The following is a 16,537-nucleotide window of genomic DNA, read 5'->3' on the forward strand; positions in this document are numbered from 1 at the left end:
TTTTTATTGATTTCTCCTCTAGTTTTTACTGTTTCATACTCTTCTGCTTTCTTTGGTTTAATGTTCTATCCCTAGTTTTTTAGTGTGAAAGCTGAGATCATTATACTTTTTCTGTTGTTTTGCCAAGATGTGCATTTAAAGCTAAGACTATTCCTTAAAACACTGATTAAGTTTTGATATGCAGACTGCAGCTAAAATGGATACCATTCAGTTTGAAAGATATTCTAATTTCCCTTGTGATTTCTTCTTTAACCCATGAGTTTTTAAAAACTTGTCATGCAAGCTGACACATAGCCATTAAATTTTGTTTAAAATGTGGCTAGTTTTCTTTACAAACTTGCATGATTTTGTCCTTTTTGTACCAGTCTTTAGGGATGAAAGCAGTAATGAATTTCTTCTCTCCTAATAAGAACTTGGCACTTTCTGGAATTAGGTTCTTGGCATCCTCAACTTTCTGATGTGTTTTAAAAACCTATAACGTTGTAGCTTATTCAGCATTTGCTTCTTTTTAGAGTATGAACAATTATCTTTTGTAACTTTCTACATATAACCAGAAGAGAAAGTCCATGCTATTTACATTTTTAAAACCACTTAATTAACTGAAGAATGGAAGATAATTTAGAAACCATTGGGTAGAAGGTATAGATAACAGTGGAGAGGGGTGCTAACGGCTATAAGCCATTATATGGAGCCAGATTACCTGGATTTGAATTGCGGTACCACCATTTTCCGCCTGTAATACCTATCGGAATTTACTTAAGCCGTCAATGCCTCTCAATACTTAACCTGTCAATGTATTCACATCCGTAAGGTAGAGATAATGTTAGTACCTATTTCTCAGGCTGTAACAAGGACTCACGTAGCCAATGTTCGTAAAGCACTGACCAGAGTGAGTGCCTTTTGCTAAATAATTGAGTAAGGCATTCTCTCTAATAAGCCCCTGGCCATATACAGGTGTAACTGTGGGCCCTCCAGGACCAGTTCAACTCACCCCATCTTATCAACAGAGTAATTAGGAGTTATCTTTCAGGAACTGAGACCCCTTGCCCAGTTCAGGCCTGTTAAGACCACCAACCCATTAACTAGGCCTGCACAAATGCTCAATAAGTTATCTTTTTGACATCAAAGAGCTAAAAACTCCACCCTTAGGGGGCCAGCACCTGTGGACTACTGGTTAAGTTCAGTGTGCTCTGCTTAGGCAGCCCAGGTTCAGTTCCTTGGTGCCGACCTACACCACTTGTCTGTCAGTGGCCATGCTATGGAGGTGGCTTACATATAAAAAGAGGAAGATTGGCAGCAGATGTTAGCTTAAGGCAAAACTTCCTCAGTTAAAAACAAAATAAAAACAAAACCCCTCTATCCTCAGCTCGTGGTAATGCTGCCATTTTGTGAACATGTGTCCTGTGAAGAGGCATGAAGCTCGACCACACTTGCACAGATCACCAGTCACCTCACCTCTCCTTACCGCCAATGATGTATCTCCACACTTCAGACTTCCCTGCCCTTCATCCCATACACTGTGTGTGCCCCAAGCATTGGATTGGGGAGACAGATCTGACAGCATATGTGCCTGTCTTCTTGCAGGTCAACCTAGCAATAAAGCTGTTTTCTTTTCCCACAAGCTGATGCTGTAATAGTTGACCTTTTTTATGCACATCAGGCAAGAGAACCCCAATTTTGTGCAGTAACACAAGTATGTACTTGAAAGGACAAAGATCCTTAGGCGTCTCAGTAAAGAAAAGCAAATTCTATGGGCTAAGGGATATAATAAGGAAGGTTTATGCCCTGGCAGGAATGGGGCTCCCCATGGGACAGCATCCTGCTTCCTGAGTTTGTGAAGAAGTTTAGGGCTCTCCCACAAATAATGAGAATTTCGCTTACTTTGGAAAAGTGATAGAAATTCAGACTGGCAGAGCTTAAACTAAAAAAAAAAGAAAAATTGCCTTACATTTATAGTGCTGTTTATTTTATAAATAAGTCTACTTGAAAAAACTCTTTCCCCCAACTCCGTACCTGGATATAATCTAAAATAGTGGAATGAGGGTCTTTATATGGAAGGTCGAAAGAGATCTACTAGTGAAGCAACCATTGTACCCGCAAATACAGAAAATGTCTTTGAAAAAAAATAGGTGATCAATGGGAGAAAATGTATAAACACTTTTTATTATTTTAAAATGAGGCCATAAAAGTTTATAACATTGTGAGATTTCAGGTGTACATTATTATTTGTCAGTCACCATATAAATGTACCTCTTCTCTCCTTTTGTTCACTCCCCAACACCCTTCCCATCTGGTAACCATTAATCTGTTCTCTTTGTCCATGTGTTTGTTCATCTTCCACATATGAGTGAAATCAAATAGTATTTGTCTTTCTCTGTCTGGCTTATTTTGCTTAACATAATACCCTCAAGGACCAGCCATGTTGTTGCAAATGGGATGATTTTGTCTTTTTAATGGCTGAATAGTATTCCATTGTATGTATATACCACCTCTTCTTTTTCCATTCATCAGTCAATGGGCACTTGAGTTGCTTCCACTTCTTGGTTATTGTAAATAATGCTGCAATGAACATAGGGGTGCATAAGTCTCTTTGAATTGTTGATTTCAAGTTCTTTGGATAAACACCCAGTAGTGGGATAGCTGAGTCATACAGTATTTCTATTTTTAATTTTTGAGAAATCTCCATATTGTTTTCCATAGTGGCTGCACCAGTTTGCATTCTCACCAGCAGTGTATAAGGGTTCCTTTTTCTCCATATCCTCTCCAGTATTTACTATTTTTCGCCTTAGTAATTATTACCATTCTAACAAGTGTAAGGTGATATTTCATTGTAGTCTTCGTTTACATTTCCCTAATGATTAGTGATGCTGAGCATCTTTTCACGTGTGTGTTGGCATTCTGTATATCTTCTTTGAAAAAATATCTGTTCATATCCTCTGCCTATTTCTTGATTGGGTTGTTTGATTTTTTTGTTGTTGACTTGCGTATATTCTTTATATATTTTGGAGATTAATCCCATGTAGGATGTATGATTTGCAAGTATTTTCTCCCAGTTGGATTTTTTTTTGTTTTGTTCCTGGTTTCCTTTGCCATGCAGAAGCTCTTTAGTCTGATGTAGTCCCATCTGTTTATTTTTTTTGTTTCCCTTGCCTGAGTAGACATGGTATTCTAGAAGATGCTCCTAAGACCAATGCCAAAGAGTGTACTGTCTATATTTTCTTCTGGGAGTTTTGTAGTTTCAGATCTTACCTTCAAGTCTTCAATCCGTTTTGAGTTAATTTTTATGTTTGGTATAAGATAACGCATCTACTTTCATTCTTTTGAATGTGGCTGTCCAGTTTTCCCAACACTATTTATTGAAGAGACTTTCCTTTCTCCAGTGTATATTCTTGGCTTCTTTATTGAAGTTTAGCTGTCTGTAGATGTGTGGTTTTATTTCTGGGCTTTTAATTCTGTTCCGTTGATCTGTGTGTCTGTTTTTGTGCCAGTACCATGCTGTTTTGATTACTATAGCTTTGTAGCATATGTTGAAGTCAGGGATTGTGATGCCTCCAGTTTTGTTCTATTTTCTCAGGATTGCTTTAGCTATTCAGGGTCTGTTGTTGTTCCATATGAATTTTAGGATTCTTTGTTCTATTTCTGTGAAGAATGTCATTGGGATTCTGATTGAGATTGCATTGAATCTGTAGATTGCTTTAGGTAATATGGACATTTTAATTATGTTTATCCTTCCAATCCATGAGCCGGGAATATCTTTCCATTTCTTTGTGTCTTCTATTTCTTTCAATAATGTCTTACAGTTTTCATTGTATAGGTCTTTCACCTCCTTGGTTAAATTTATTCCTAGATATTTTATTCTTTTTGTTGTAATTGTAAATGGAATTGTATTCTTGAGTCCTCTTTATTAGGGTATAGAAATGCAACTTATTTTTGTAAGTTGATTTTGTACCCTGCAACTTTGCTGTAGTTGTTGATTATTTCTAATAGTTTTTGATAGATTCTTTAGGGTTTTTTATATATGGAATCATGTTGTCTGCCAACAGTGAGAGTTTCACTTCTCCCTTACCAATTTGTATACCTTTTATTTCATTTTCTTGCCTAATTGCTCTAACCCAAACCTCCAGTACTACGTTGAATAAGAGTGGCAAGAGTGGGCACCCTTGTCTTGTTCCTGTTCTCAGATGGACAGCTTTCAGCATTTCCTCACTGAGTATGATGTTGGCTATGGGTTTGTCATAGATGGTCTTCATTATGTTGAGGTATTTTCCTTCTTTACTCATTGTATTGAGAGTTTCTATTATAAATGGATGTTGGATCTGTCAAATGCTTTCTCTGCATCTATTAAGATGATCATGTGATTTTTATTCCTCATTTTGTTAATGTGATGTATCATACTGATTGACTTGTGGATGCTGAACTATCTCTGCACCCCTGCTATAAATCCCACTTGATCATGGTGTATGATCCTTTTAATCTATTTCTTATTCAGTTTGCTGATACTTTGTTGAGGATTTTTGATCTATGTTCATTAGTGATATTGGCCTGTAATTTTCCTTCTTTGTGTTGTCCTTCTCTGGCTTTGGGATCAGGGTGATGTTTGCCTCATAGAATGAGGTAGGAAGTATTCTGTCTTCTTCAATTTTTTTGGAATAGTTTGAGAAGGATAGGTATTAAATCTTCTTTGAATGTTTGGTAGAATTCTCCAGAGAAGCCATCTGGTCCTGGACTTTTATCTTTTGGGAGGTTTTTGATTACTGTTTCAATGTATTTACTTGTGATTGGTCTATTCAGATTCTCTTTTTCTTCTTGATTCAGTTTTGGGAGGTTGCATGAGTCTAAGAATTTGTCTATTTCTTCTAGATTGTCCAATTTGTTGGCATATAGTTTTTCATAGTATTCTCTTATGATCTTTTGTTTTTATGTGGTAACTTTTGTAATTTCTCATCTTTCATTTCTAATTTTATTTATTTGAGCCTTCTCTCCTTTTTTCATAGTGAGTCTGGCTGAGGGTTTGTCAATTTTGTTAACCTTCTCAAAGAACCAGCTGTTAATTTCATTGACCCTTTCTACTGTTCTTCTTTTTTTTCAGTTTCTATTTCATTTATTTCTGCCCTAATTTTTATTTTTTCCCTCCTTCTTCTGACTTTGTGCATTGTTCATTCTTATTTTTTTAGTTCTTTTAGGCGTAGTTTAAAATTTCTTACTTGAGGGGCTGGCCCTGTGGCCGAGTGGTTAAGTTCGTGCGCTCCGCTGCAGGCAGCCCAGTGTTTCGTTGGTTCGAATCCTGGGCGCGGACATGGCACTGCTCGTCAGACCACGCTGAGGCAGCATCCCACATGCCACAACTAGAAGAACCCACAATGAAGAACAACAAAGAATACACAACTATGTACCAGGGGGGCTTTGGGGAGAAAAAGGAAAAAATAAATAAAAAAAAAAAATCTTAAAAAAAAAAATATTTCTTACTTGAGATTTTTCTTGTTTGTTAAAGTGGGCATGTATTGCCATGAATTTCTCTTCAGGGTTGCTTTTGCTACATTGCATATGAGTTGGTATGATGTATTTCCGTTTTCATTTATCTGTAGATATTTTTTGATTTCTCCTTTAATTTCTTCATTAATCTATTAGTTATTCAGTATCATATTTTTTAATATCCACGTTTGTCATTTCCCCAGCTGTTTCTTGCAGTTGATTTCTAGTTTCATAGCAATATGGTTGGAAAAGATGCTTGATGTGATTTCAATCTTCTTAAATTTATTGAGGCTTGCCTTGTTTCCCAACATGTGGTCTATCTTTGAGAACATTCCATGTGCACTTGTGAAGAATGTGTTTTCTTCTGTTTTTGTATGGAGTGTTTTATATATAACTATGAAGTCCCTCTGGTCTAGTTTTTCATTTAATTCCACTATTTCCTTGTTGACTTCCTGTCTGGATAATCTATCCATTGATGTAAGTGGGGTGCTGAGGTCCCCTACTATTATTGTATTGCTGTTAATTTCCCCCTTTAGTCTGTAACTAGTTGCTTTATGTAGTTTGGTGCTCCTGGGTTAGGTGCATATATATTTGTAAGTGTTATGTCTTCTTGGTGGAAAGTTCCTTTTATCATTATATACTGCCCCTCTTTGTCTCTCACTGTCTTTTCTATCTTGAAGTCTACTTTGGTGTAAGTATGGCTACACCTTCTTTCTTTTGTTTGCCATTTACTTGGAGTATTGTCTTCCATCCCTTCACTCTGAGACTGTATTTGTCTTTAGAGCTGAGATGTGTTTCCTAGAGGCAGCAAATTGCTGGGTCTTGCTGTTTAATCCTTCCATGCACTCTGTGTCTTTTGACTGGAGAATTCAATCTATTTACATTTAGAGTGATTATTGATATTTGAGGGCTTAATACTGCCATTTTATCTCTTGCATTCCAGTTGTTCTGCATGTCCCTTATTTCTTGTCCTGAGTATTTCTGACTGATATTTCAGTTTGATGATTTTCTATGATGGTTTTCTCAGTTTTCTCTTTATTTTATCATTTGTGTCTTGTTCCAATATTTTGTTTACTGGTTACCGTGAGGTTTGTATAAAAGATCTTGTAGATGAGATAGTCCATTTTCCGATAGCCTCTTATCTCCTTAGCCTAAGCACTTTCCATCCCTTTCCTCTTCCCCATCTAAGTTATTGTTGTCACAACTTACTCCGTTTTGTATTGTGAAGGATAGTTTCACTGGATAGAGTATTCTTGGCTAAAAGTTTTTGTTTTTCAGTATTTTGAATATATCATTCTACTCTCTCCCAGCCTGTAAGGTTTCTGCTGAGAAATCCACTGAAAGCCTGATGGAGTTTTCTTTGTAGGTTATTTTATTCGGCCTTGCTGCCCTTAATACTTTTTCTTTGTAATTGACTTTTGCCAGTTTTACTAATATACGCCTTGAAGAATATCTTTTACATTGATGTAGTTAGAAGTTCTATTGGCTTCATTTACATGTGATTCCAGTCCCTTCCCCAGGTTTTGGAAGTTCTCAGCTATTATTTCTTTGAACAAGCTCTCTGCTCCTTTCTCCCCTTCTTTTCCCTCTTGAATACCTACAATCTCTATGTTGCATTTCCTAATTGAGTGGGATATTTCTCAGAGAATTTCTTCATTTCTTTTTTAGTCTTAGTTCTGTCTTCTCCACCTGAAGAATTTATGTATTTCTGTCCTCTAAATCACTAATTCTGCCCTCCATAATGTCAGCTCTGTTTCTTACAAATCTTAGATTGTTTTTTATCTCATTCATTGTGTTCATCTGCAGCATTTCTGTTTGGTTATTTTTTTTAGAGTTTAAATCCCTTTTGTCAAGAATTCTCTCTGCTCAATAATTTTATTCCTAAGTTTGTTGAAATGTCTTTCTGAGTTTTCTTGTAACTTGTTGAGTTTCTTTATGATGACTATTTTGAATTCTCTGTCATTTAGATTGTAAATTTCTGTGACTTCAGGATTGTTTTCTGGACACTTGTCATTTTCTTTCTGGCTTGGTGTATTAGTGTATTCCTTCATGCTGTTTGATGGGACTGACCTTGGCTGGCACATAGTGATAGTATCTGGTCACAGATTCTACCTGCAACCACTGGGAGGATGCATGAGCTGTGTTTTCTGAGCCCACCGAAATGCTGAGAGTTGTGCCTATCTGTTGTTAGCTGTGCCAACAGGGTTTGTGTGTGTTTTCCTGCTGGCCACTGCTGCTTCACACACGCAGGCACAGGTGTCCTGGTGTGGATCCTTTGCCCTGGCCAACCAGCCAAGCTGGTGCACCAGATGGGATGGGTAGGGAGGGGGCTCTTTATTTCCCACCAATGCACCTGCTCTGCACTCACTAGCAGCCTGCCTGGGCTGCTCAGCTTGGTGCAGGTGCCCCTGCAGTGACTGAGCTGCCCTGTAAGGAGTGTTCCTGTGTGCTTGGAAGCAACTCTGAAGGTGAAAGCATTCCAGTGGAGGGCTGCCTTTTCCCCATCTCCTCTCATAGTTGCGTGCTGGCTACTGTGTTAGGTCTCGTGCCCTGGATCTCTGCTGCTGGTGAGGGGGAGGAGATCTGCTTACTTACTTCCACTGCTTCCCTGGGAATCCAGTACCCCCACCTTCAGATGTGTGGCTGCATGTGTCTCTCCAATGTCTATTGTGCTGTATGGCTGTCCTTGAGTGGTTAATGAATATCCGCCTCATTGTATCTTACTGGGGAGAGGCTATAGGAACAGCTCACTCTGCCATTCTGCTGATCTCACTCCAGGAAAAAATATTTTGAGAAGTGAAACTTTTTATTAAAAAAAGTTTTCAAGGGGCCGTCCCCATGGCCAACTGGTCAAATTCATACACTCAGCTTCAGTGGCCCAGGATTTCACCCATCTGGATTCTGGGCATGGACATAGCACTGCTCATCAAGCCATGCTGAGATGGCATCTCACATAGCACAACCAGAAGGACCTACAACTAGAATATACAACTAACTACTGGGCGGCTTTGGGGAGAAGAAGAAGAAGAAAAAAGAAGATTGGCAACCGACGTTAACTCAGGTACCAATCTTAAAAAGAAAATGTAAAAAATAACAAAGCAAGGTTTTTTAAAAAAAATGTTTTTCAAGATAGAAGCAAATGTGCCATTTAAACTGCATATTTGTAATTACGTATCATCTTTGCTATATTTTAGTATAGTTTATTTTAGAAGTTAATGAGTAAGATAAGGACAATGAGAAAAAAATTAGATGATGTAAAACTGTCTCAATATTCTATTTTTTATGATAAGAAATAAAAGATTGCCTGATTCAAATGGTTTCTCTCAAGAAAACAATAATGCAAAAGTCACTTGTTTATGAAACAGTTGGATCCAAATTGTGCATAAAACAGTTTGAATAAATTAAGGTTACCTATTCAGCTGGCTAAAGCTTTTTACTAATACTAGTGGAGAAGATTCTTAAAAGATATTTTGCAAGTGACCTTTCTCCCTTTTGATAAAAATTACCTCCATGAAGTTTGCACTTCAGAGGAACACTTTTAGGTCCTAGAGAACATGGGGATAGGAAATTTACATCACAAAGGCCTAGGGAAAAGTATGCAAGTTTTCTCCAAGATGGAGTTTTGGGGGCATATTTGCCTATTATCAAAGGTCTAGAGTAATTTAAAATTTTAAGTGCAATACAATTTTGTTTCCAATCTACTGACCTTTTACAATATCTACAAACGTTTTGAGATAAAAAGCGGAGGTTTTGGGATTGGCAAAAAGGACAGATTAACTCTGAACCACTCTTTTGTCACCTTTGTCCGTAAAGCCACACCTTTGTCCCTCAGAGATTTGTAAGACAAAGACAGTTGTTTCCAGTTCCACAAAGAACTGGATTGCAGTCTGAATAACAAAGAGGCTGACCCACCCTTCCAATTAAATTTTCTCCAATCTGCTTCTTTCCTCTGTGTATATAGTTTAGGAGAGAAGGTATAAGGAAAATAATTTTTGTCAGGCTCTGAATATCACTTTCCAATTTGGCCAAATTTCTGTTCATAAAGTTATTAAATCCTCTCAAACATCTTATCAGGGTTCAGCTGGGACAAACAGTAAATATTTCTGGCAGTACTGAATAACCCCCTTGATTTTAATTTTAGTTTTCCTGTATCAGTTTATGAAAAAAAAAACCCCACAGAGATTCGCCTACTCTGAGACGGGCCTGTGTGGGGTTATTTGAATTAATGTTAAAGAATTTGCATAGACCTTTGAGGACAATCTCTTTTCCTATGTCCTGATTGATTCCAACTGAGACATTCATTTCTGAGCCAGTGTTTTGATAATGGACCCTGTGGAGGGTGAAATGAGAGAAACCTAGGTGTTATTTTAGATGCCTTTTGTGTCTTTAATTTTTCATTAGCCTTTCTAAGTGAATCTTTTAATGAATCTATTTTGGAATCCTGAAGACTCTGGAAGCTTCTCTGTGTTGTTTAAAATAGATATCCTATTCTGTTTGTTTGATGTGGATCCCTTGCTCTCAAGTGCATTTCTTAAATGAGAGATCTGGTGTAATTGGAACATTTCTCATAATGGCCGTCGTAATTCTATGTTGTCTTTAGTAAGATTTTGCCGTTTTTGTAGATATCTACAGCTTCCAAGACCACAGTTTTTAGACATAAAATAAACAGGTGTGCCAGGAAGTGACACACTGAATTCTTCGGATGTAAAGTATCCCATTTCTTTTGGCTAGGATTTTGGATTTCTCAGAGCCAAACTAATATCTAAGAGGGATGTGCCACATGGTTGGAAATTGTGGGGTGTTTTACAGTGTACCTCATTGCATGGAAATTTTCTTGAGGTTGGAGTGTGTGAGGGGCTGTAATTGGCCACCTCAAGCTATGTCTCTTTGGCATGAGGATTTCTACCTGTAAACTGGACTGGATCCTGAATTCCTCTCTTGAAATATCTAGTTACAAATCCCCAAACTAATGTTTTCCATTTTTTCCCTCATTTTCATTTGGAACCATTGAGAATTGAATCTACCCTTTTTCCTTAAACCTTGCAAACTGAATCTGAACAACTTGACATAAACTTAAGAGAGATTCCTGTCTGTTACTGTGGAAGCTGTCAGCCACTCAGAAAGATACCTGAGTGCCCGATGACATCATCAGAGACATTTCAAGCTGCAAAAGAATCTTTGACTCTGATGTCTAGAAATCCTCTTGATTGGCAGCCCCCTGGGCTCAGGAATGGGTTTATAATTTGCACCAGCCATTAACCTTGTTTTTCTTTATATTTCCATAGAAATACTTATTAAATACCTGATTGCTTGCTTCTACAATATAGGCCTAACTTTGGGAGCCCACCTGCATCACCACATTCTAAAATGAATTTAACTGGACTGGTCTGTTATCAGGACTAAGAAATGTGTTCAGTGAGATGAAACAATCTACCATTCAGCTTCTGGACTATAAGTTCTTAAGTTCCAAAGGACTGTGAAATTTAAAGGTTTCAAAGGCAGGACTGTGAGGGACTGGAATTGGCCACCCCAAGTTATGTCTCTTTGGCAGGAGGATTATTTTGGGCTGGTTACTTTTAAAAACTGCAGACATGAGAGAAACTCTGAAAAGCAGAAGATACCCTTTGTAAGAGACATTTGCATTTGTAAAGGAAATCTCCATCTATAAAGGTGTCTCCATCTCTGTACCAGGAAGAAGGCGGGGGGGGGGGGGGGGGGCGGGGGCGGGGGGGGGGGGTGACCTTATCTCTAGAAACTCTTATCAATGCAGAAAGCAAGGACTTAAATCTGTATAATAACCTTACTCTGGTTTACTGCGCTTTTCTGGTAAACCCCCATTACTGACTCTCCCCAACCCCAACATCCTCCTTTGTATTTAGCTGAGGGTGGTATTTAAAGTGAGAGCTTCTGCCATTTTGGCAAGTTGTTCAGTTTGCCTGAACCTCTCCCATGTATACATGTTATAAAGCTTTGTTTAATTTTCTCCTGTTATTCTCTCTCACGTGAATTTAATTCATTGTCCAGACAGAAGGACCCAGAGCGGGTAGAGGAAATGTCTTCCTCCCCTACAAGGGTAACCTGGTGTCAGTCTAACCCATTCTGTGACCAGCTTATCCTGAAGCAGGAGTTTAGGTTAGGTGGTGATTGCTCTAACAACTTTCAAAGGCTTGACCCATGCCCACTAATTTTGTGACTTTTTTGGCTCCCGAGGTTTCCATTAGCAATGGTCTTTACCCCATGTGCACATTAACATACCAGCAGTAACTCATGAACTAAGTACTGGGGAAAGTATTGAGCAAGCAGGCCTCAAAGAATGGGGACTGCAGAATGATCCTAGACAAATGGGCACTGCAGACTAAAAGAAGCAAGGTCCCTGAGGGCTACTGTAGATATTCAATAAGAGCATGATTGCCTTTTGACCTTGTTCCCAACAAGGACAGATGAATCTTGTCAATTTGCTGTTTTCTTGTTTAACCTGAAGAGTAACTCAGGATTTGTGGAAAGGATTTGTGAGCTTGTTTTGCAGAAGAAGGAGAATGCCTTCAGGTAGGTTGTGATTGGCTGGACGACCAGCTCCCAGAGGCCATGGAGGCACAGAAGTCAGATTTCCCAAGGGCTTCTCTGGAGTGAAAGATTACTCCTTTTTTCTCTGAAATTCCTCCTACCAAGCCCCTTAGCTCTATAAAATTCCCTGCTTTCTTCTCTTGTCAAGGCAAATTTGAGAAACCCATAGTCCCACCAACTGTTTTGGTCAATTCAAATGAAACCTTTCTCCATCCCCAAGCACAATGATTCAGTGATTGGTTTACTGCATATCTGGCACATGAACTTGAGATGAAGAGGTTCAGAATGACCATCAGTGGTTCCCAATGTGGAATCCAGGGACAAATCCAGGGGCTGGGGTTTGGATGTTACTGTGGTCTAATTCAGACCCAGTCTGGTTCTGGCCAGCAACAACCACCAATTCCCATGGAAGCTTGGACTGGGTGAAAAGATTGAACCAGAAGCCCTCATAAAATGGAGACTGGACTGATTCCAAACAAATGCAGAACTGTAGCTGCCACCAACAGTCCCCAACATGGAGTCAGGGGAAGGATTCCAAACAAATGGGGAACTATGGTAATTCCCAATGTGAAAGCCAGGGACAGAAACAAAAGATGGGTTTTTTCACTCAAAAATCTGGGAATTGCAATCTGAAAAGCCAATTAGCTCAAGAGCTTGACACAAAAAGGACAGAACTCAAACTGGGAGGAACTTACCAACAACTCTTGGAAAAGGCAAGAAAGACAGTGAACTCCAAAGGGTTCATGGGTTGCCATGCCTGTGTTTCTCATTGTCCCCAAAGTCTCCAAAAGTCTCCTTTCATCCTACCACTACCACCAAATCAGTTAAAAAACAAAATTCAACCAAGTAAATTTGAAGATCTAATTGGCTTTATTAAATGACTCATGAGTTGAGCAGCATTTCATCTAGCAAACAGAGAGATGCTCCAAGGAATTACACAAAATGGAAAGTTTTTATAAGAAAGAGGGTGGGGCAAGGGAAAAGATTATTACTAGCAAAAGAAAGGATTATTTTGGGCAAAGACCTCTTCTCTTTGGGGGGAAGGGAACAGCAAGTATTTTATTGTGCAGATTGCCTCTTCCTTTGGTGGATGAAGAGGGCCCACATGACAGATTTACCTCACTGGTACTGACCAGAAAATTCCAGACTGGCTGATTAATATTATATTTCTGGGGAAGGTCAAAACTGCAATTAGGTTAGATATTAAATCTAGGTTAGGTATCATGGGGTTTAGCAGAAGTAGTGGTATTTTGGGCCTGTGGTTTTTCTCTTTAACACCACCCAATGGAAATAAAACTCTCAGCCTTCTCTGACATCAGTCCAAGGCAGCTTGCAGTGACTTGTTAAACTTTAGGGAGGGTGGATGTCTAGACACCTTACTCAGCTTTTGCTGGCATCTGTAGGAGAGGGGCCATAGGTGTGTAGGGGGTGGGGGCATTGTTGCAGTAGAGTGGTTACTTGTAAAAGTTTATTCTCTTTGGCTAGAGAAAGTAGGCATTCTAGAGGGTTTCTTTATTTCTTTCTTTTTAATTTGTGCCTGTTGCTGTTTCTGTGTTGTTGGCTTTTTTAGCCCCCAGACTGTGATATATAAGGCAAAGAGAAAATCCAGAGATATCATCACCATGTTGTTCTTTATGCCCCAAAGTCTTTAGCCAGTCTGCCTTCTTCTCTCGACCTTTTAAAGTCTACTTATGCTTGTTTATATATAATATCCAAGGCTTTTTATTGTAATTATTGGAATGAATATGGAAAAGTATGTCTATTCCATCTTCTTGGAGGTAGAGCCTCATTTTCGTTTTTAACTATCTTTCTTTTTCCTAGTACATTCCCATCATGGTGTCCCCATTAAAATTTATTGATATGGTGGCATGCTGAAATTGAAGCCAGGTAACCAAGGCCTGCTGTAAATATTCAATAAGAATATGATTGCCTTTTGACCTTCTTCCCAACACAGACATAGATGAAAAGAATTTAATCTTGTTAATTTGCTGTTTTCTTGTTTGACCTGAGGGGTGACTCAAGGGTCATGAGGCTTTATGAGCGTATTTCACTGAAGAAAACAATGCCTTCAAGGAAGTTATAACACCAGATAACCAGCCCCTAGCTGCCATTGACGCCCAGAAGTCAGATTGCCCAAGGGCTTATCCGGAGTGAAAGAAACATGATTACATTTTTGTTTCTTTGAAACTCCTCCTATCAATCCCCTTAGCTCTATAAACCCCCTTGCTTTCTCCTCTTGTTAAGGTGGATTTGAGAGACCTATCCTCTCGCCTTCTCATTTTGACCAATTTGAATAAGCCTTTCTCCATCTCCCAGCACTGGATGTCTCAGTGATTGGCTTGCTGTACATCAGCACACAAACTTGAGATCAAGATCATTGTCAAAATGTTCAGTTCACCCAAGAGATTTTGACACAACTTGAACCTACCTTTACCTGAAGAGGAGAAGCATTTACCACCTCAAAATATGCCTTTTTGGCATAATGATTATTTTAGGCTGATTATTTTTAAGAAAGAGCAGACGTAGAAAAAGCTCAGGAAACAGAGTAGAAGTGAGCCTTTTGTAAGAGATATTTTCATTTATAAGGGGAATTTGCATTTGTAAACGTGTCTCTCTCTCTGTACCAGGAAGAAGAGGATAACTAAACCTCTAGAAACTCTGGTCAATGGAGAAGGCACAGATTTAAATTTGCGTAACAACCATACCCTCCTTTACTGTGCTCTGCCTGAAAACCTCCCATAACTGGCTCTCCACCCCTCCAATATCTTCTTTGTCTTTAGCCGGAGATGGTACTTAAGGTGACGGCTTTGGCCATTTCAGGGAGTTAACTCAGCTTTCCTGGGTCTCTCTCATGTACACAGGAAGCATACATGTTATTAAACTTCCGTTTGTTTTTCTCCTGTTAATTTGTCATTTTATTACAGAGAATGTCAGCCAAGAACCTAGAAAGGTGGGGGAAAGTTATTTTTCCTATCCCACAACCCCCACTGGTGGGTGCAGATTGGGAACGAGTGTTCATAAAATTACTTTGGGGTCTCTAGAGCTGTTAAAATCAATGTGGTGTTTAAAGAAGGAGACAGAAAAAGGAAATAAGTAGTTTCCTATTCCCAACAGATTCATATTGATGTCCTACGTGGTATGCAATAGTTCTAGGAACCCTGAATAGAACTAGGACAGGAGCTCTATTAGTCAACCATCAAAAGTAGCCATGTAGAAACTCTCCTTCATTATCTTTCTTGTCATAGGTGTGTCACTTACTAAGTGGACTATACATATACAAGGCATTGTTACTAAACTGGGTTTATTTTGCCCACCACAAGAGTATACCAATTACCAAGACAATGAGTTTGCTTCAGAGAAAGGGTTTATTCACAAGTCAGCCAAACGAAGAGGCAGGAGAACAAATCTCAGATCTGCCTCCCCAAAAATGGGGATTAGGGATATATATGGGATAATGGGGCAGAGAAGTCTGAAGTGTGGGAATAGATGATTGGAGATAAGGAGAAGTGAAGTAATTGATGATCTGCGCAAGTGTAGTCAAGCTTCGTGGCTCTTAATAGGATACATGTTCACAAAATGATGGAGTTACCATGATCTGAGGGTGGAGTTTTTGGCTCCTTGACGTCAAAGCATCACTCATTGGTCATCTGTGCAGGCCCAGGTGATGAATCAGTGGTCTTAATCAGCCTGAACTGGACAAGGAGTTAACTCTCAGTTCCTGAAACACTCAAGCACCTGTTACTATAGTGACCGAAATGTCAGAGATGTTATCTACAGAGTGGGTTTTAGTAATGCAGTATCTAACTACTTATGCAAACAGGCAACTGAGTATGGTTAAAGCAAGTTGGCTCCTGGTTTCAACATTATTTTTTTCTCCTTCTATTAGGTGCATCACTCTGGAGATCTGGGCGTCTGCATTTGGAGTCATAGCCTTCCTGTCTCCTCTCCTGTAACTATCCTGGAAGGAGCAGCTCTACTCCAGCCTCGATGTGTACTCAAGGATTGGCTTCCTCAAAAAGCTTTTGGTGGATTTCTCTGTTTAAAAAAATCTATCCTGCCTTTTTCTTCTTTAATTCTTTTTGCATGTATTTTCCATCCTATATAGTTAACATGTTATTATATCCCTCCTTTTCATTCTCAGTGAGTGGAAGCATAGCAATAACACAACATAGATTTGGGTTCCAGACCACTAAGATTAAAATTCCAACAGTGCCATTTTGTGCCAATTTACTCAACCTCTGTGTCCTTCCATTTGATCATCTGTAAAATAGGAATGGTAGTAGAACTCTCCTCAAGTGGTCATTGTGAAGATTGGTGTCCGGGGGGTGTTTTTTAAAGAATTTGAGCTTGTGTTGGGTGGTTTTGGAGAGGGTTTAAGAAAGTAGACAATTGCTCTGAACTGGATGCTGTCAGAAAGCAAGGACAAACCCATGATTGGGTAGCCTTTATTTTTTATCTAGGAGGTAGGGAACAAGGCTAAAGCTATAATTGGAAAAGAAGC

At 39.0% G+C, this 16,537-nt stretch overlaps 1 long non-coding RNA gene across 1 annotated transcript in view; it reads left to right on the plus strand.

Moving 5' to 3' along the window:
• The window catches only part of LOC139082567 (uncharacterized), a 76,960-nt gene extending 60,722 nt beyond the window's left edge, over positions 1-16,238 (plus strand). Inside the window, exon 2 of the long non-coding RNA XR_011538707.1 lies at positions 15,923-16,238. This is a non-coding gene — a long non-coding RNA (uncharacterized lncRNA). The remainder of the gene's footprint in view (positions 1-15,922) is intronic.
• Positions 16,239-16,537: the final 299 nt, after the last annotated feature.

This window comes from Equus przewalskii, chromosome 1 (genome assembly GCF_037783145.1).
Source record: "Equus przewalskii isolate Varuska chromosome 1, EquPr2, whole genome shotgun sequence".
Lineage (NCBI taxonomy): Eukaryota > Metazoa > Chordata > Mammalia > Perissodactyla > Equidae > Equus > Equus przewalskii.